The sequence below is a fragment of the Narcine bancroftii genome, chromosome 9 (assembly GCF_036971445.1).
Source record: "Narcine bancroftii isolate sNarBan1 chromosome 9, sNarBan1.hap1, whole genome shotgun sequence".
Lineage (NCBI taxonomy): Eukaryota > Metazoa > Chordata > Chondrichthyes > Torpediniformes > Narcinidae > Narcine > Narcine bancroftii.
The window spans coordinates 20,713,987-20,735,541 of record NC_091477.1 but is presented as its reverse complement, the minus strand read 5'-3'; the positions used below and the strand labels follow the sequence as shown (position 1 = coordinate 20,735,541).

Genomic DNA, 21,555 nt, shown 5'->3' with positions numbered 1-21,555 from the left:
ACTCACACCCCACCCACCCCCCCCACCCCAATTCTCACAACATCCTTGTGAATCTTTGCTTTCCAGCTTCATGGCATCCTTCCTAACCTACATGAATTCTCCAAAAGCAAATTTCACCAACATCTTGGATAGCTGTAACATGATATTCCAACTCATGTACTCAATGCCCTGATCAATGAAGGACAGTATGCCATGCACCTTCTTCTCCACCCAGGCTAAATGAGAACAATGCAATTGCACACAAGAGAAAAAGAGCCGTGTATCTGTCCTTTTGTTTTTTTCTGACTATCGATAGAGCTGTTTTATTTACAATTGTTTTGTAAAATAGGCTCAGTTATTTCCTCAAATCCTTGAAAAATCCTATCGCCAAAAATTATTGAGTCAGTTAAAAACCTTTACATAGAATCCTGAACAGCTGGTCTGTTTACATTTGCCTATTCGTGTCAACATTTTAGATTAATTTCAAATTAAGAAAGATCATTATGATGTTTTTAAAATCTTGTTAAGCCTTCTCACCTATAATCCCACGACATGTATGCAATGAAGTTGAATCTATTTTCTCACTAGAATAGGGCAGCAAGGATCACAGTTAGTAGAACACTATAACAGCGCTAGAGACCTGGGTTCGAATCCGTCGCTGTCAGTAATGGGTTTGTACTTTCTCCTCAGAACCTGCATAGGTTTTCTCCAAGTGCTCCGGTTTCTTCCCAGGTTCCAAAAATGTACAGAATTTGTAGGTTAATTGATGTATTTGGGCGATCCAGTCTCATGGGCCAGAAGAATCTGTTACCGTGTTGTAACTCTAAATTAAATTAAATTAATCTGTTGGAAGTGAAATAACCTCACTGTAACTATTGACAATATGTTTAACCACCAAGCAAGTAATGCAGAATTGTGATTTTTGTAATTTTTTTTTGAAAGGTACCAACCAACTGTCATGGCCATGAGACAGGTGAAGGCAAAAGAACCAAAGCCTTATTTCCTAGGCCAGGTTAGCTTTGGGGGTTGGAGGACACTCTGAAAATTAATGTTAGATCAAAGCAGAAGCTGTAATTTAAAAAAAAATGTAATTGAAGATTTACCCTTAAAAGTAAGCATTTTGGTTAGTGCAGTCAGGAAAGAATGGCCAGAAATTGTGCCTGAATTAATCCCCAGGATAGTTATGTGTATAGTTATGTTTTATTTTGTAGTACTCACAACATTAGGGAAGGGTACCATAGAGTCAGCTGTTTCATCAATGTTATTGCAATTTTTCAACTTGAATTAAAGAAATTTCTCCAGGGAAAAAGGAATTCTGTTTTTATTGTTATTAACCCAAAGTCCTTAATAAGGACTTCTGCAGAAATGGCAGTAATTCAAATGCCGACTCATTGGGAATGTAAAGGAGATATCAGTCATACAATGGATAAGTAAAATGCTTGAAACATATCTAGAAATTGACATCTAGAATATCACATCCAATTTACCAGGGATTATTAATGCAAACTTCAATTTTGCTCTGTAGATCATGTCAGTGATCCATCCTGGATTAAATTGCATTAGTTGTATGAGCTTCATCTCCCAGCTGGTTGGAGGGTGCAGAGATTAGCTGAATGGGTACTAAAAAATAACTACTTAATCAAATATTACTCCTTTGAAGCCAGTCCCCAGTGCAAGATTAGTGATCCTCTCCACACTCCTGTCATTACCACTAACATAGACCAATAATCAGGTGGTGTTACCCAGATGACACATGTACATTACTCACCTGCTACTTTTGTTATGACAGCACCCTATTTCTTTCTCTATTTCTTCCTTGTACAAGGAGTTATAATTCCTATTGGGAGTGAATGTAGCCATCTCTTGCCATAATCTTCTTATGGTTGTTCTGGTAGATCTCTGACCTGACCTGTCTTGTGTCTCATTTGCCAGATCATGTATGTCCTTTTAGATAGGAGCTGTCTCCCTCGTCCCTAAATCGTTTGTTTCCTCCACAAGATCCATTGCTATGTGGCTGCCATGAAGAACATGTGTAAGATAGTTGATGCATTCATTTGATTGCAATATAGCAACACATCATGAGCTGCACTAAATAAATAAGCTCCTATTGAGAATTGTAAGTGTAGCATTTCTTTCTTGGTGGAAGCTTCCCTTAGTTTGGATTTCCTGACCGACTTTCCAAAATGTATAAATGTTTTAGTGCAAAATTAGTCTTTGACAAAATAATTAACTGAATTATTTTGAAATGAAAGGGATATATCTAAATATAAATAGATATGTTAGTGTTGAACATGCAAGAAATGAGCATTTTCCTGGATTCACTGTGCCCACACTGCAATATTTTATGATTCCTGCCTGAGCCTCTGAGCAGAAGTTCCCTTTGGTTTTTTTCTACTACAGCAATAAAGAACAAACCACTGTGACTTTATTTAAATTTCAAGATTTTCTGTAACATTTTAGAATTCTTCCACAAAATTTTGCATATTTTCCTAATTTAGCCATGCTGACAGACACAATTCAGCAGAAGTAGTTAAGCATTCATGCAGAACTGACAAACTCCATGAAATGTTTTGAACAGTGAAGGTAGTGCACGACAGAGCATTTGTCTTAATCCTGCAAGGCCTGCATATCAATCACAATTGCAGTAAATTTATGGGCAAGTTCCGTGCTAAACTTGTAATGACATATAAAAGGTTCTTTTCAAATGCAAAGCTCAGACAATGAACATCAAGCAGCTGATGGATGATTTCATTAAAAAGAGCTATCTTTTGGGGTTCGAACAGCAGTTGGAGCAAACACAAGTAGCAGTCTGTTTTTTTTAATGGGAAAATTCACTGTCCAGGGAGAATATAATTGATTTTTAATATGAGACCAACTCAACAGCTCCTGTTAATCATATGTACCTTGGTTGATAATGGGAAATGAATAACTAAACACTGGATAGCTATCTTCACATTGTGTTAAAGTTTCCTATGTAATGATATCCTTACAATAAGTTATTTAAGGCAGAAGTTTTTTTATCAACAAGTTACAAACATCATAATAGGCATTATGAGCCATGAAGGTATCCAAGGTAATGTGATGAATTATGAGAGGAAATCGTGTCAGTTAACTTGCTAATTTTAATATACTTCTCCACTCACTCAACACATAAAAAGATAATAGGAGACCTAGGCCAGGAATTTCCTTAGCCACTCCATATCTGATCTCACTTCTGCTTCCAATACATGATTGACCATCATAACTTAAACCAATGTGCAAAATAAGCTGCTATGTTTGCAAAATGGACATGGAAATTTCCAGCTATGCTTTTACTATAACATTTTCTTTTTGTCAAGAGCAAATAACTCCATCAATAGCATATTTTAAGTTCATTACTATTTTAGAGACCATCAATAAGGTATATGTTACTCCAGGAGTCAGTATGAATCCTCTCTATTCTTAATTAATTAGGTTCTTTAAGTTAACAGATTTTGTGAAATAACAATGAAACCTTTTGCTTTAAACAGAGCAAAGGAATTTTCAGGACCATGAACAGGCCAGTAAACCTCAGAGAAAGCCCAACAGGTTAGCCTAGACAACAGTTATTTTTCAAATTACAATGTTCTCTCTGAAAATTGTTTTGATTTCATAGCTTCTAATCAGTTTTAATAATCAATTCAAAAATTTTACCTGTAAGTGTGGAAATGGAATGAAAGTCCAGGACTTAAAATGTAGATTACACACGCTGATTTCAATAATGGGCAATAACAATTCACATTTCCATGTGGTTTGTATGCTGGTGGGGAAATCCAACTGATGGAAATGTCAGCACATCAGCTTGATGCCTCCAATAAATTGAATTCCAGGTTTATTTGGAGCATGTTAGGCTGCAAGCATGAAATTCCCTTGAGAAGGTAGGTGTGTATTAGCATTAGTTGATTGTTCAATTAGAACAATATTGCAATTGATTTTTGTACTTAGCAGAGTATTTGTGAGTGTTTCAGGCTTCTTGAATTCAGCAGTAAAGGTAAAGCAAGAGGACTGTGGAACCTAAAGAGAGTGAATTAATTTCATGGAAATACAACAATAAATATTCAATGATAATTGTTTATATCTTGCCTGCCAGCGAGAAAGCATTTGTTTCTGGCAATTTTGATGTAGTACCACTGTTTATATTTTAGATGTTTATGGCTGTTTTAAACTGGACACTAGGCAAAGAGAAATGCAACCATAGTTGGCTGAATTCAGGAAACAGAGTCGGAATATTGGATGGAGATTGGGAATCCACTTGGGTGATATCAGAACAATAATTTTACTTTCAACATCAGCAGGGACTTTACAAAAGGGATGCCTCATTGACTGAACAGTGATGGAGCGGGTAAGTTACTTCAAGTTCTTTGGACTACTCATATCAAAGGACCTCTCCTGGAGCCAGCAAATCAAACCAACTGTGAAGAAGGTGCAACTCTACTTTCTATAAAGTTTGAGGAGATTTGGCATGGCATAAAATAGCCTGTCAAACATCTACAGATGGACTGTGTAAAGTATACTGAATGGTTACATCACAGTCTGATTTGATAACTTGAGTGCCCCGGAACACCAAAGGCTGCAGAAACTGACGAATCAGGCCCAAGTCCATCACAGTCAATCGTTACGAGCCCAAAGGACCCCACCCAGCAGCAATAGATATTCACCACAACAAATGGCAACTTAAACAAAAGTTGTTTTTAATTATCTTTAAACATGAAAACAGAATCAAACTTTAATTTAACTCTATTAACTTAACCCAACTAAACCCCCTTCTAATTCTCAGCACACATGTATGTAATGTGTGTGCAAATTTAAGTTATTTGGTTCACAGTTCAATCTCATTTCTCATTTTTCCAAGTTTTCTGGTTACAGGCAATTCTTAAACTGTGCACAAAATTTAACATGTATAAAGTTCACCAGACTTTGGTGCTTGAAAGTTAAATGATTACCACTCAGGAAGGTTCTTTGGAGGTTTTCAGAGAGAGATTTTTTGTTCCAGGATTTCCACAACTGAGGTATCACCATTAGTCATCTCAATGTCTTGCTGATGAAACTTGCCCCATCAGGTTTGCAGATGATAACCTCTTTCTTTCAGGCTATCACAGAGTTCCTTTCTGTTCCACTTATTCCAAGAAAAACATCAGACAGATAGCACTTCCAGCCATCCACTGCTCTGGAGCTTTCTGTTTCAGTTCCAAAAAGCTTTTCCTGCTTGCTTCAGCTGTGACTGTCCAGTCACTCTCTCTCTTCATCTTCCAACTTCTAAAAAGCTCATGTGACTTTCTCACTTGCCACAAAACCCCCCCACCTTCTCCAGTGAACAATAGGAGTTAGTCTGTTGTCTTAGTCTTACGTAAACAAAACTTCTCATTGACCTTTGAGTGAGCCCTTTGTAGAAAGGTCAGAAGCCTTGTTAAAAACGTTCAACACAGATGAACTGTCTCCACTCAATTCATTTGATGACATAATTTCAATTAGCACCTACTTGTGAAATATGCATAGGATTCTCCATAGTTTCTGTAAAGTTCACTGAATATGAATTCTTCATTAATTTAAATAAGATCTGTTTTAAAATCTGTGTATACATGTAACCTACTCTAATTTTACCAATTATCTCCCAAATATATTTTCCATTACACAACAGCCTCCCATTCCATTGAAGATATCAATGTGAAACACTGCATCCCACCCCACCCCCCCAGTACTACCCTAACTATAACCATAAACTAGTCACCAAAAGATCTGTTTGCAGCATTGAGTCAAGACATCTTCCCCTGTACTAATTACAATTGTAAATATCTCTCCTGCCTTTTTATATTTATTAGCTATTTTTGTCTTAAAATGTTATGTATTTTAATACTGTATATACTATTGTATTGGTTCAGCCTGCATACCTGTTTGGTTGCAGCAAGCCAGAATTTCAGTCCATCAGTTTCTAGATATGACAATAAACTCTCATTACTCATTAGGAGCATGACCAACAGGAACACATGAGTGACCTGATGTTCAGATACCTGCGATTGGACAGAGTGAGGGAAGTGATTTAAATGAGACAGAAATGTAAAGAGTGGTTTCCAGGCAGAGCCTAAATTTGCCTGACATCCAGTTTAAAACATCCTGAACTGCAATGTTAATTGACTACTGGATCTGCAGTCAAGATGTTTGGACAGGGATTAGGAGTTAGGTTGCCCAGAAAGAATGTGGTCTGCAAAATATCGTACAAGAACTATCTGTATATTTATCAATTGGGGCACACCCATTGGCTGACTGTACCTGTGGCTCCACCCACAGACAATTGAATAAAGGTGACTGTTCCACAGTCCCTTCCCCAGTTCAGGACACTCAACCAGCTTCAGGACAGTGCTTCCATTCTATTGTGAATAAAAGCTTGAAGGTTTTGATAAATTAAAGTCTTTTGGAGTTATTGATCAATTTTATTCACAATAAATTTTGACAATGGAGCAGATCCTGAAACCAGAGAAGCTGGAAATCGACCTTCAATCACTTGACGTCTCTAGGAACTTCGAACTTTGGCTGCGCTGCTTCAAGGCATTCCTGCAGACATCATCAGCCATCATTCGGTCAGAGAATGACAAACTACAGGTACTGCATTCCTGGCTGTGCCACTGGTGTACTCAATGATCATGGACGCCATGTCGTACCAAGGTGATAGACATTTTCAAAGTCCAATACCTGAGAAATGTAAAAGAGTGCATGGAAAATGGACACAGATTTTGCCAGGACAAGGACCTGAATTGTAGGGAATGGTAAAATAGGTTAGGACTTTATTCTCTGGAATGTCCAAGAATGAGCATGATGATTTACCCCAGCTTACAAACAAAGAATACACTGACTTGTTTCTTTCAGAAACCATGAAGGCGACCTTCTTTATATTCTGCAGACACAACAATCCATTCTTCAACTCGCCAAACACTGCCCAGCCAAACCCCTCTGACCTTCGCATTGGCTCACTGCCACACGGGTGATCCCAACGCTCTCACTCTCCTCTTCCTGCGTCCATGATCCATCACCCATATACTGACTTTTAACACAGCTGTGCATGTGAACTATTACTTCCATGCGTTGTTTTCCTTATGTGATCAGCGCTGACCAGCACTGCTCCCAAAACAAGTATTGTCACAACCGAGACAAGGGGAGATTTGATGGGCATGTAAAGTTATGAGGGGTAGAGAAAGGGTAAATGCTTCTTTTCCATTGAAATTAGGTGAGACAAATACTAGAGGATATGTTTAAGAATGAAAGGTGAAATGTTTAATGGAAACTTCAATTAGATGGTGGAAGTGTGGAACAAGCTTTCAAAGTAAGTGGTGGATGTAGGTTTGATTTCAACATTTGAAAGAAATTGGGATAAGTTCATTGATGGAAGGAGAAGGGAGGTCTATGCTCCAAGTGCAGATCAATGGGACAATGCAGGAAAAATACATTGGCATGGATTAGATTGGTTGAAGAAATTGTTTCTGCGCTGTATGGTTTTTTGGCAGTGTAGACAAATATTTATGCATTTTAACTAAGCAATAGAAACTTGGCAAAGTAACATCTCATCTTGCACATCATTAAAGGAAAGATGTAGAGGAGATTTACCAGGATGCTGCCTGGACTGCAGAACATGTCTAAACAAAAGTTGAACAAGCTAAGACCTTTCTCTTTGGAACGACTGAGGTGGGAGCCTGGAATGTATTGCCCAGTGTGTACCAGAGGCTGACACAATAGAGATATTTCAGACTCTTAGATAGCCACATGGATGTTAGAAAAATGGAGACTTATTGGCTATAGGGGAGAAAAGTGTTAGATTGATGTGGAGCAGGGTTATACAGGCCGTGTACTGCGCTGTAATGTTCTATGTTCTATTTCCCTCTATAATCTACAAAACCCACAAGTGATCCATGCACAGTGAAAATGATGAGAACATTTCCATGAAGCTACAAAACTCTAGGCACTAGACCAATGGTTCTCAACCTTTTTTTTTCCACTCACTTAACACCTTCAGTCATCCCTTACTAACCATAGGTGGTCTGTGGGTTAGTAAGGGATGACTGAAGGTGGTATGTGAGAGGAATAAAAAAGGTTGAGAACCATTACACTAGACAATGATGTCCACTAAATCAAAAAGATTAATTGCTTATTGGATTTTAAATTCTATTGTTAAGTTTATAAAATTCATAACAGTGAGTGCTAAATTTGTAAAATCCTGAATGTATGATTATGAATCCACATTTGAAATATTGCATCCCAGCAAAGGGTATTAAAACTATGAAGAGTGTATACTGAAGGAGAAATAGGATAGTATAAAATCTTAATTATATACATTAATAATGCATGGATATAGTAATGAGTGAGGTCAAACTGTTAGGGTGAGTTGAGCCTATTATATTTTGTCCTTCCTACATCTTTGCAAGTAGATAGAATAGTTTGGGAGTACATACAATTCTGCAGCAAAATCCCCCTCCAATTTAAATGACAGTTAAGCACTGAAGAGAGCAGTTAATGGAAAGTTGCAGATTTTCTAGTGAGCTCAGCCGTGTTCTTTCTACCAACTTAGAAAAGCTCTTCAAGGCCAGAACGTTCTCAAATCACTTGTACAAAATCCTAAGGATTACAAATACTATCTATCACCCTGGAATATCAGAGTACAAGCTTGGAGGAAGAGGGAGCTAACAATAATAATAAAAGAACAATCATTTGTGTGCCAACCTTTGGAAGAAAACAAGAAAAATATATTTAATATGTATGTTATCCTATTCTCATTACCATAAGTGCTAATCTTCTAATTAGTCATCCTCCTACTGGAGTATATTCTTCAGAAGTAGCATGCTGTCAACTCTTTAGGCAATTCTGAAGTGACAATTTATTACTTCCTGATACATAGCTAATTGCAATCTGGTATCTCTCCAAGCAATGAGAAAATGGCATTGGAAAGGAATGTTTTTTAAAAAAGACATGAATGTTTTGGTGTACATTTTGTAACAGAACAAAAAAAAAGTCTATAATGGGTTTTCTAAGCCACACTGTTACCATTTCTGTTATAATATTTCCATTTAATCCTCATCCCATCTGTAATCTTAAGCATTTTTGTGCTCACATCTAAAGGGGCATTTTGGAATCATTCTGCGAAGGTTGAGTAGGTCAGGGATAGAAAGGAAGGTAGAAAAAGAGCGACCGAATTCATGATTTTTGCATAGCAGGTTTAGCACGAGCAGTGAGCCTGCTGCATTGGATAAAGCCACAGAGATAGTGAGAAAGCCATGGTGATAAAAATATGATGCTCTTCCATGCAAAATGTCTTCAGTAATGAATTATTTAACTTGATTCTTGTTCAGCTTTATGCAAAGTAAACACCGTAAATTTGTTGACGTGTGTTATGTTTATTTTTATCACTGCAATTCAAGCCCAGCATGTGGCCTTTTGCACTGTTTGCTATTTGTTTGCTAATAATAGAACAGTCTTGTTTTAATCAATCCATATTTAGAACTTATTCCAAACCTAATAGCAAAATGTTGGTTAATCTATTTAGACAACCTATTTTTGACCTTTTTCTGGCAATAGTGAAACACAAAAGTCCGCAGACACAGTGATTGTCGTAAAGTTTTGGGCCCAAAACTTTGGTTTTAGATCTTTACCTCCTATGGACTCTGTAAATCTGCTGAGTTCCTCCAGCATTTCTATGTTTTAATTTATTTGACTATGACCCCCTCCCCCCCACCCGCCACCCACCCCAGGGCTCTGTTCAATTTTATAGGCCCCTTTCCAGTGAAATAATCAAGTTTTGGTTTCTTCTGTCTCTCCTATCGACTACATAAAAAATGTATATAAATATATTTATGTTACATGAAGTGAAAAGAAAACAAAGCTTTTACTTAAATGAGCCGAGGGCCCCTGATGGGGGGAGGAGGGGTGCACAGGACCCCTGTTGTGAATGGCTAAATTAGACTATGGAACTAGCAGCTGTAATAATTAAATATAACATATTGTCCATTAAGTCACTAAATTATGATCATTTATTGAGCTGTTACCAAACCATCTTGAGCAACTAACATCCCTTGGTTGTTGGGCAGGAAAGCCATTGTGAGCAGATCAGAAGAAGATAATGAGGGTAGAGATTAAGTGATAAAGGCTCAGTGATGAGGAGGATCTTTGATTGTCTGAGAGAGAAGGGACTAAAGATTCAGGATAGAATGGTGGTCACAGATTAAGATATGGATGAAAGTGAATCTGTGACTGACTGAAAGGAGACCAAAATCTTGACAAAATGTCAAGAAGAGAATCAAAGTTAGATACAAGGCCGGGGCGTGATCAGCTGAAAGCCTCTGGCTTAACATTCATTATAGTTTTGAAGATGAAAGAACATACAAATTGCCACTGAAGTAGTAAGGTAATAGTATCTGCTACATAATGCAACAAAATGATTATGCAATGATTCACTTTCAATCTTCAGACAGCACTTGAGGTCAAGATTAAACCCAGGTCTCTGGTGCTGTGGTACAGCAGCTCCACTAGCTGCTCTAGTGTATTGCCTTTTTGATGGAGGCTACAACAGTGTACCCAATGGAGTGGCAGGAAATTACTAACAGCAACTTCTGGACTCATTCTTTCAAATGTGCCCATGCATATTTCAGAAGTTACTGTCAGGTTTCCACCATTGTCTCACCATTATTTTTTTTGAAAATTTTATTTTTCATTTGCATCAATACATATATATAATTCTTCATTATATAATAAAGATATAAAATTATATATAATTTTTTATCCCCCTCCCTCCCTCCTCCCCAAAGAAAAAGAAAAAAAAACACCTGAATTTATTTATCATTCACTATTCCTAACATATTATTCTATCCTGAACATATTAATTAGAATGAGCGGGTGTTATGGATGATGTGGATGGACTCATACTGATGAAATCCATATACGGTTTCCAAATCATATAAAAATTCTCAGGTTGATTCCTTAAATTAAAAGTAATCTTTTCTAATGGTATACAATTTCCATATGCCATCTATACAAATGATCTGACTTCCATGTTAATGCCATACATTTCTGAGCCACCGCTATTGCTACACTCAAAAATTTTCATAGATATTTGTTTAACTTCAATTTAGTATCAGTGACATATAAATCACCAAGCAAAAATATTATGGGATCTTGTGGTATCTGTATCTTCATAATTTGTCCCAATAATATATTCCCAAAATTTTCCATTTTTTCACAAGACCAAACTGCACGTCATAAGGTTTCTGTTTCTTTTTTACATTTGAAACATTTATCAAAACAATTTGAATTAAGTTCATGTAATTTATGCAGAGTGTAGTATAATTGGTGTAAAAAAATATTTTACCATTTGATATCTAACATTAATTGTATTGGTTACACTCTCCTGGCATAATCTTGACCAGGCCTCATCATGAATTTGTATAAATACTTTTCCCTTTTTTTTTTAAACTTAAATAGTTCCTTTTACTGCATTGTGTCTTGTAATTTTATGTACATATTAGTAATAAATTTCTCAATAAATGAAAAATTATTAAATACTCAAATGGGTTCTGTTCTGGAAGTCTAAAATCTGTGCCTAATCCCTTTTTTAAAATATGATTTAAGCTGATAGTATGAAAAAAGTTTTATTTGGTAAACTGTATTTCTCTTTCATTTGTTCAAAAGAAAAAAGAACCTAAGAAACAATCTTTTACATTTATAGTGCCAGACATCAAAGAAAGGATTATTTGAAGTAAAATGAATATGTGGATTTTGCTTTAACATAATCTTAGGTATTTGGTAGTTCTTAATTCTTCTTTCTATATGAATTCCATTCCACATCTTGAACAAATGTTTTAAAATTGGTACTCCTTTCAAAAGTACCAAATATGGATCAGACTGGCTTTATTAAGTATAGATCATATGTGGACAATATATTTAAATTTATACATTTATTCAATGTAGCCCAGAAAGAAAAGTTACCAGCAGAAGCAGTGGCTTTAGACACAGAAAAAACATTTGATAGACTAGAATGAGACTTTTTATTTAATGTATTGAATGTTTTCGGAATTCCAAATGTTTTTATAAATGTGTTAAGAGCTTTGTATAATCATTCAAAAGCTAAGGTGGTCAAGAATAGGCAAATATCTAAACCTTTTCCATTAGAAAGGTCATCTAGACAAGGATGCACATTATTACCATTTTTATTTGCATTGGCTATAGAACCATTGGCTATAGAACCATTGGCAGAAGTGATAAGATAATGAGATTAAGGGTTTTACAAAAGAAGTTAGAGAACATAAAATTAGCTTGTTTGCAGATGATGTTACATTATACTTTACAAAAACCAGAAATATAATTGAAGAAAATAAATGTATGATTGGCAGAATATGGTTTGATATCAGGTTATAAAGTCAATGTAGGAAAGAGTGAAGTGATGCCTATGAATGATGGCGACTATACATTAAATAAGCAGGGAATGAAGTTTAAGTAGCAAAAGGAAACAATTAAATATTTAGGAATTAATATTGATAGAAATTTAAATAATTTATTTAAATTGAATAATCTACCATTACAAAAATAATTAATGAATTTTAAAGAGATAGGAAGATTTACCAATAACTTTAATAGGACTGGTAAATTGTCTAAAGATGAATATTTTTCCAAGTTTGCAATATTTATTTCAGTCATTACCCATTCCTATACCAATGAAGTTTTTTCAAGATTTAAATAAAAGTGAAAGAAATTTTATTGGTGTGATAAAGTGCAAAAGATAGCTTTGGATAAGCTAACTTGGAAATTTGAACAGGGAGGATTATGGTTGCCAAAATTTAAAAATTATTATAAAGCAGCTCAATTACGATTTCTATCCTCCAGTTACCAAATTGGGGAGAAGACAGTGTGGGTACATATTGAAATGAATAACATAGGGGAAACCAATCCAGAACATTTTTTGTTTAAATTGAAAGAACGTTCTCACCATTATTTTTAACTCAAAAATTTCAATGAATACATTTATGTAGCTGTTTAAAAAATATATATATATACATATACACACATACATACACACACACATACATATATACACACATATATACACACACATATACACACACACATACACACACACATACACACATACATACATACATACATACATACATACATACATACATATATACATACATATATACATACATATATACATATATATATACATATATATATACACACAAGGATTCATTAATTAATATCAGGCAACTTTTATAGTACAGACATTTTCTGCTTGTTCTATACAATAGGCTTGAAGAAAAGAACTGAACCATACAATAGAAAATTCAGAATCAGAATTTATTGTCATACGTCACAAAATTTGTCCTTTTGCAACAGTATCACAGTGCAGACATATATATAAACCACTTTACAAAATAAATAAAAATAGTGCAAAAAAGTCAAAATAAGGCAGTATCTGGTTCTTTGATTATTTAGGAATCTGATGGCAGAGGGGAAGATGCTGTTGAGTGCTTGTCTTCAGGCTCTAGTACCTTTTCCCCCCAATGGTAGCAGAGTGAAGAGGGCATGACCTGGGTAGTGGGAGTCTTTGAGGATTGAGGCTGTTTTCTTACGACACCACCTCATGTAGATGACCTCAATGAAGCGAAGTCTGGTGACCATGATGTCTCAGGCACTTTTGTGGATATATAGTTCTAACTCTTGACCTAATTGTTTGGTTCATGTACTGTATATGATGTGGGTTTCAGGATGACTGCTGTGTGCAATCTGTGAGCCGCTGCTAACTTATCGAGATTTTCCACACATGGAAAACAGGTGGAAACAGTCTTCAACAACTGGCATTATTTAATGGAAGTTTGCTCACCCAGAAAGAAGGTATTTTTTTTCTGTCAGAATCAATAATAACTGTCACCATGACTTAAAGCAGCTATGGGTGACCATTTCTGTGGCAGGGGCTACCCTCTGGCAAACACAGAATCACAGAATGTTTTGAAAGAGGTGATTGAGCAGATTAATAACATTTCCTTAGTCTCTCAGACACTGAGAATCAAAGCAAAAGAAGATTCAGTCAACCATTTGTTTAAAGTGCAAGGTGCATGGACTCTGCTATGTACACTGCATTTTTTTCTGTAGGAAACCCATAACATTCAAGATTCCTTTGGTGTTTGGAGATGGGGGGGGGGGGCGCGGTGGGGGAGACATTTTTATGTGTAAATTTGAAAACGGCTCACGTACCATTTTTTTTTACAAACTACTTAGATCTGCTTTTCTCTTGGCAGGGGAGCTATCTAACCTGCCGACGATTTCCAGGTTTTTGCCTAAATTACTGTAGTTGAACTATTCTGCTGTTGCCATATTATAAGAAACTAGCATTTACATTATAAAGAAAGAAACAGCTAACTGTAAAGAGTGAAAATAGAAATCTTTAAAGAAAGAAGGGGTTCAAAGTGTAATTACAGTAAAATGACATGGTCTCTCCTTTCCATGCGTAGCACTATTCTCCATGAAAGCTAAAACATTCAATCTCTTTCTGCCTCTCAGAAATGCAGGATAAGGACATGCATTTTCTTTAAGCAGCAATTGTCCACAAATGAAAGTGAGAGAATGTTAACAGATAAGCACTGCTGCTCTCACAGTTTGAGAGACCCAGGTTGAACCTGACCTTGGGTGCTGTCATTGATGAGATTGCATGTTCTTCTATGACTCCTTGCATTTCCTCCCGATGCTCCAGTTTCCTACCATATCATAAAGATGGCAGTCATAAATTGCACTAGTGTGCTGGGAATAGTTGAATTTCAGGAGGTGTAGATGTGATTGTAGGGAGAAAATAGGACAAATTGCTTGATGAAAAAAAACCAAAATGGCAGTGCTGCCAGAGCTGTTGTAATGGCAGCACCCGCTGGTGTGGACCTGGGGGAATGGAGAGTGGAGACACAGTGTTCCTCCGTAGTGTACAACTGCCTGGTCCAAATACCAGAGGCTCTGTACGAGACTTTAAATGACTATTGTTGGACACTAACGCAAGAGGCATCAGATGCTGAGTACAAATTAAAATCAGTAACAAAACTTTTTTATCTCAGTTAAACTAATGCAATGTGTCAGCATTATTATGTGATTGAACATAATAAATTCAATAAAAGTTCATTTTAAAGTATCTCCAACTTCTGACATTATACAGCAAATCTGAAATGATCTGTTTTCAACTTCAAGTTTTCTATTGTAACCCTCTTTTTTCAGGGAAAAAAACCTTATGGAAAAAAAAACTTGTCCAGTGTAATGTGACAGAACAATAAGATGTGTTTTATATAACATAGAAGATGTAAAAGAGAAGATTTATTAGGATGTTGTCAGGTCTTCAGGAGTTGAGTTACAGGGAAAGATTAAACAGGTTAGGACTTTATTCCTTGGAGTGAAGAAAAATGAAGGGAGATTTGATAGACATTTACAAGATTATGAGAGGTACACACAGAATGGATGTGAGTAGGCTTTTTCCACTTAGATTGTGGGAGATAAATACAAAAGGTCATAGTTTTAAGATGAATGAAGAAAGGCTTAGGGGGAACATTAGGGAGTAGTAGGAGTGTGGAATGAGCTGCCATCTGATGTAGTGAATGCAGGTTCGATCTTACGTTTTAAGAATAAATTTGATAGATAATGGATGGGAGATGTCTGAAGGATTATGGAATGGGAGCAGGTCAGTGGGACGAGCAGAATGATGGTCAGCACAGACTAGAAGGGCCAAATGCCTTTTTCTGTGTTGTAGCGTTCTATGATTCTCAGATCCAGATTAAACAACTGAGAGAAGTAAGCAGGATTTAAACTTTGAGAAGTAATTTTTTAAAAATTAAAACTACTAAAAGTTTTGAATTAATACATAATTTAGAAAAATTCAAGTGTATTTAAATGCCAATGAAAAGGTTTTAGAAATCCTTTTGAATTAACAATTGAAAACATCCTACTTCATCCCTCTTTACTGTTGTATTCCATTAGATTCAGATTTGCAAAATCATTATTCAGATCTCTAGAGATTGAATGCAAAATCAAGTAGATGCAAAAGATACACTCATTTGGTGCAAATTCATACTACTTCATGGCCTTGACACTCACTTAAATGTTGGATAAATCAATAATAGTTTGGAGAGTTACCCACTTACATTAAGGAACCATCCAATTCATTTTCAAAAATCTCAGTGTTGCTGACAGTTACAAGTGATAACATTGAACAGGAGTAGGCCCATTAATAGTGTAAAAATCAGGGTTACAATGTTCAGTCACGTCTCATCACATTTTCACATAGCATATAGTAATAATTAATATGCTCAATCCTGAATCTCCAAATGTTTAAGATCTTTTTGATCCTTAAGTGCAAAATGCTCTTGCTGATTGAACAGGGCGAGATGTGCATTTTTTGTGTGTAAGGAAATCAAAGTTTGCAGATGACACAACAGTCGTTGACCTCATCAGGCTAACAATGATGAGTTGCACTACAAAGAGGGAGGAAAATCTCGTGATATAGTGCAAGAGTAATAACCCGTGTCTTGAGGTGGACAAGATGAAGGAGATGATCGTGGACTTCAGGAGGACCAGGAATGACCACCCTCCACTGCACATCAATAAGAGAGTGGAGCACCAAGTTCCTTGGAGTTCACTTAACTAGTAACTTATCCTGGACACAATAGCAACTGCACTTCCTGAGTAGACTGAAGCAGGCAAGTCCTCCAGCCGCCATTATATCAACCTTCTATAAGAGCTCTATCGAGAGTGTCCTGGCATGCTCCATCACAGTGTGGTACAGTAGCCGCAGAGAAATGGATCAGAAATGAATCCACATGACTTTAATGTGGCAGAGAGGATCACGGGAGTCACCCTCCCCCACCAGCAACATGTTCTGCTGGGATCATTGTCTGAAAACAGCATTCAAAATCATTGAAGACCCCTTCCACCCTGAGCATATGTCAGCTGCTCCCGCTGAGGAAGGGATACAGGAGTATCAGAGCCAGTATCACCAGGATGAGAAACAGCTTCTTCCCACAACAGGCATCGGATGCTGAATAGCAGTGAGGATGCTGAACGACCAAAGGAACTGCTCACACTAACCATCCGAGACTCTCATATGTACAAAACAATATTTATTTATTTGTACAGATGAAATACTTGTCCTGCATATGGTTTGTCTGTACATGTGTTATGTCTGGCTATGCGTCTATGTGTTTTGCACCGAGGACCAGAGAACACTGTTTCTTTGGGTTATACTTGTGTAATCGGGTGACAATAAATTTGACAACTTCAAAATATTTCAAAACTACAATTTTTCCTCAAATTTCCTGTGATAGTACAAATTCTATCACCAATGTGCTTATGTACAGATGGTAGTGTAGGATGACAGTGATTGGCTGAGAGTTTAGCCACACCTACTGGCAGGTCTTAAAGGGTTGCTCCTAGTCAGACCAGGTCATTCTGGATTGGTCAACCTACCTGTGATATGCTCCAGTCTTCTAGTTACTAAAAGCCTTGGTTTGGATCAACAAGTCTTTGATTCTTTCGACATGCTCTATACTTCCTCAATCTAACTTGCAGAAAATAAATTATATTACATTATCTCCATCTGCATTTCTCAAGAACAATGTGGCGTCAACAGGCTTGAATCACAGATCCTATTCTCGCAGCAGACGTTACACAGTACTATCAGCTAGGCAGAGAGGACTCTGGTTCTGGACTAAAGGTGCAGACTCTGGGAGAACCAATTGCTGGAATCAAGTGGAGGGAAGAAAGATGACTAGCATAGAGGAAGGACTGTAATAAGGGAAAGCAACAGATGTTAATGGACACCCTCATTCTTGGAGGGAATATGCAGCTGGAAACTAGAGTTCTTCTGGTTAATCCCAGGAGAGTCAGGAGAACGATTGGAAAAGAAAAGGAGCTAAAAGGAAATGGATGAACAAAGTTGGGTGGGGAAAAATCCAGAGAGGGAAGCCTGAAGGATTAGGATGGGCCAGTGAAATGTAAGTATAAGTGTGATTGAGTGTGTATACCAAGATCTTGTGTATGCATATTTGTGTGTGTACTGCAGGGCATGGATTCCAATCATCTTGAATTTCCTATGACTGGATCCAGACCTGTCTATGTCAAGACTGTGGTAGGTGATATGTAATGGCCATCCCAAATTAAAAGGAATTCTCACATAGGCATTTTCTAATCCTCAGAACCCACCTGCAAATTTAACCCTGCCCCTTTCTCTTCTTTAAAACTTACTGGACTTCTGTTTTCTCTCTTGTGAAGAAAGATTATCAATCCAAAAGGGTGACTCTTCCTTCCACTCCACAGCACTGTCAAATCTGCTGAATATTTCTTCCTCAGAACAAAATGATCATATCTCCCAGATACATATCAGCCTCACAAGATTAAATTTCTGGAAATGCACAACTCGTTGCAGACAAATGTCCCCTTCTAAAATATGTCAAACATGTTTAAATAATGCCATGCTCTGAATTTCTAAGCCTGTGTTGTCATCCTGGCCAGAATATCTTCCAAATTTATGACATTTAGTGAGATTCCTGTGACAAATTTAAATGGTAGAATGGAATTGCTCAAAAATTCACAAGGAAGATCAATTTTTTTCTATCACCGAGCCTACTTTATTTGTACCAAGTTACACACAAGATGATAAATCTCTTAAGCAGTGGGAACATCATCTTTGGGATTTGGAAGACATGACAATGCACTGTGGCCCTTACAAACTACATTTATCATTAACATATTGACTGTCAACTTTCAGAACATCTACATATCTGGTTGGTCATGACAACTCAGAACAATTTGTAACACTGATACAATTGCAGTTGCAGGATCCAGCCACTGGGTGGCTTTATGGAGAAACATTTCCCTGAAATGAAAAGCAAACAATGGAAACACTTAGCATGTCCCTATGGAGAGAGGGTAAAATCGAGTTAATGCAATGGAACATCAGATCCACTGCCCGCTGGCAAACTCCCAGAGTTCACCAGTCTGGAAAAACTCACTGCACTAGACTCATGTGGTGAATAGAAGACCATGTGCACAATTCCTATACACACTGAGGTCACTAATATTGAAGGCCAGGAAATTTCCTTATGCAATTTCATTTTTTTTTTTAAATTATACATTCAGCGCTAACAGGCCAATTCGGCCCTATGAGTCAATGCCGCCCATTTTATACCCCATTAACCTACACCCTGATATGTTTTGAAGGGTGGGAGGAAACAGGAGCCCCTGGAGAAAACCCATGCATACATGGGGAGAACATACAAACTCCTTACAGAGAGCATAGGATTCAAATCCAGGTCCGCTCCCAATCGCTGGCACTGCAAAGGCGTTGCATTAACTGCGACACCAACCGTACTACCCAATTTGACAGGCCAACACTCAAATTTCCTTTATTAAAAAGAAATATGGAAATAAACAATTCTTCAGTAATTTCTATCATTCCACATGTTATGAACACAGCAAAAAAAATTTAATCAACATTATGAGTTTTAATACTTGGAATACCAGTCTTCAGTATTTAACACAATCATAATGCCTCAAGTCTAATCTAATCTTTTTTTAATGAGATTTGAATATAGTTTACTTTCACCAAAAAGTTTAATAACAGCTTTTGCTTTATTGATAATGTTAATCTATTGAATCTTTCAAAAAAAAACTGACTGTCCTTTATTTAAGACTTGAACTTTACAAATGCAGGTTTCTGTGTATCTGCAGTAATCCCCACAATTAATTGCACAATTAATCCTTTTCTTCATCTTAAGCAGACTGCTCAGACTTGAGGATAATTTACTTCCACTCTAGTTCTGAGGAGTGCAAGATGTCAGTGTTAGAATTTTTTTAATATGTGGTGACCATTCTACACCAGCTATCATGTTCATTCCACTGAGTGAGGTCAAACTTCATTGACAAAGTGTTCCAAAATTATGGAGACTGGCTCTGTTGTGAGAGCATGCTAGTGATCCTCCTGACCACTAGAAGGAGTTGGAGACCAGTTTGTGGCAGCTCGGTTGGATTCAAGATGGATGCCTCCACATGGTCCTGAGTGAGTTATTTAGCTAATAAAGTATAGTTATTTTAAAACAACCCAGTTTTCTTTATTAGAATGCAAGTAAAAACACATGGTACCAAAGGTGAAAATTAGTCATTATCAGCAGAAATATGAAAAGTGTAAAGAATCCTGATGCTGTAAATTGGACTGGAAATGTCAACCACAAGTGGAGATTGTTCAAACAAGGATTCATGCTATACCTGTGTGGTGATGCACCACTAGCCTACTGCAGGGGGTGACCACTGTACCTGCAGGAAGATCACTGGAGGACAGACAACACCTGGCCGGCTGTCAATAAGTCGTGCAGGATATAAGCCACATCCTGCCCCTCTCGAGGTTAGTCACTCAGGAACAAGGGACAGCTAGCCACAGCAGAGATTTTAATAAAGCCTGTTGTTTCAGTCTTTGAATCTTGTGTCTGCTTACTGTCGCTACAGTGCATCACAACCTGAAAGCAATTGGTCTTGATAGCTGACCTGATGCATGGAAGATTGCACTGCTACTTACTGTGGCAGTAGATCAAGCTCCAGAGGTTTTCAATACATTTGTTTTTGCCGAGGCAAAAGATCAGGGCAAATTTGAAAAGATTATCGAGATGTTTAATGAACCTGTTCACCAAAGAAAAATGTAATGTTTGAAAAGTACATGTTTTGCTTATGCATGCAGCTGCAGTGAAAGAGTTTTGATTATTTTTATATAAATGGACTTGAAATTAAAAATATGAGCATGCAATTTTGGACTGCTGCAAGATTCAATGATCTGTGATCAAATTGTGTTTGGGATTATTGATAAGAAAATGAGAGACAGATTACCTTAGCTGGAGCTGTGAAGATATGCCGCGCCAGTGAATTAGCTCTGCACGTGAAAAGTTTGTTGTGAGTGTGAAAGCCAGTGAAAACGAATGCATAACCATAGCCACAGTGTGTGTCCACACACATAAATAAAAACAAAATAGAGGATACATCAAAAAGGAGAGAGATTCATTTGTAAATGATGTGGCACTTAATATGCACCAAAATGATGCCCAGTCTCTGGAAAAGTCTGTAATAAGTGCAAAAGGAAGAATCACTATGCAATGGATTTTTTTTCCCCCTAAACAAAACAGAGTGAAAGCAGGCACATTGTATACAATATAGAAGAAACTGCCCTGAGTGATACACTTTTCATTGGAAAACAAAAGAGTGAAAGGAGACACATTGTATACAATATAGAAGAAACTGCCCTCAGTGATACACTTTTCATTGGAAAACAAAAGAGTGAAAGGAGGCACATTGTATACAATATAGAAGAAACTGCCCTCAGTGATACACTTTTCATTGGAAAACAAAAGAGTGAAAGGAGGCACATTGTATACAATATAGAAGAAACTGCCCTCAGTGATACACTTTTCATTGGAAAACAAAAGAGTGAAAGGAGACACATTGTATACAATATAGAAGAAATTGCCCTCAGTGATACACTTTTCATTGGAAAACAAAAGAGTGAAAGGAGGCACA

The 21,555-nt window shown here is 36.9% G+C and overlaps 1 long non-coding RNA gene across 1 annotated transcript; it reads left to right on the top strand.

The window, feature by feature from the left end:
- Positions 1 to 3,127: 3,127 nt before the first annotated feature.
- Positions 3,128 to 6,349, top strand: LOC138742843 (uncharacterized). Its single transcript, XR_011344446.1, has 4 exons — positions 3,128 to 3,379; positions 3,489 to 3,546; positions 4,290 to 4,339; positions 5,961 to 6,349. It is a non-coding gene; the product is annotated as an uncharacterized lncRNA (long non-coding RNA).
- Positions 6,350 to 21,555: the final 15,206 nt, after the last annotated feature.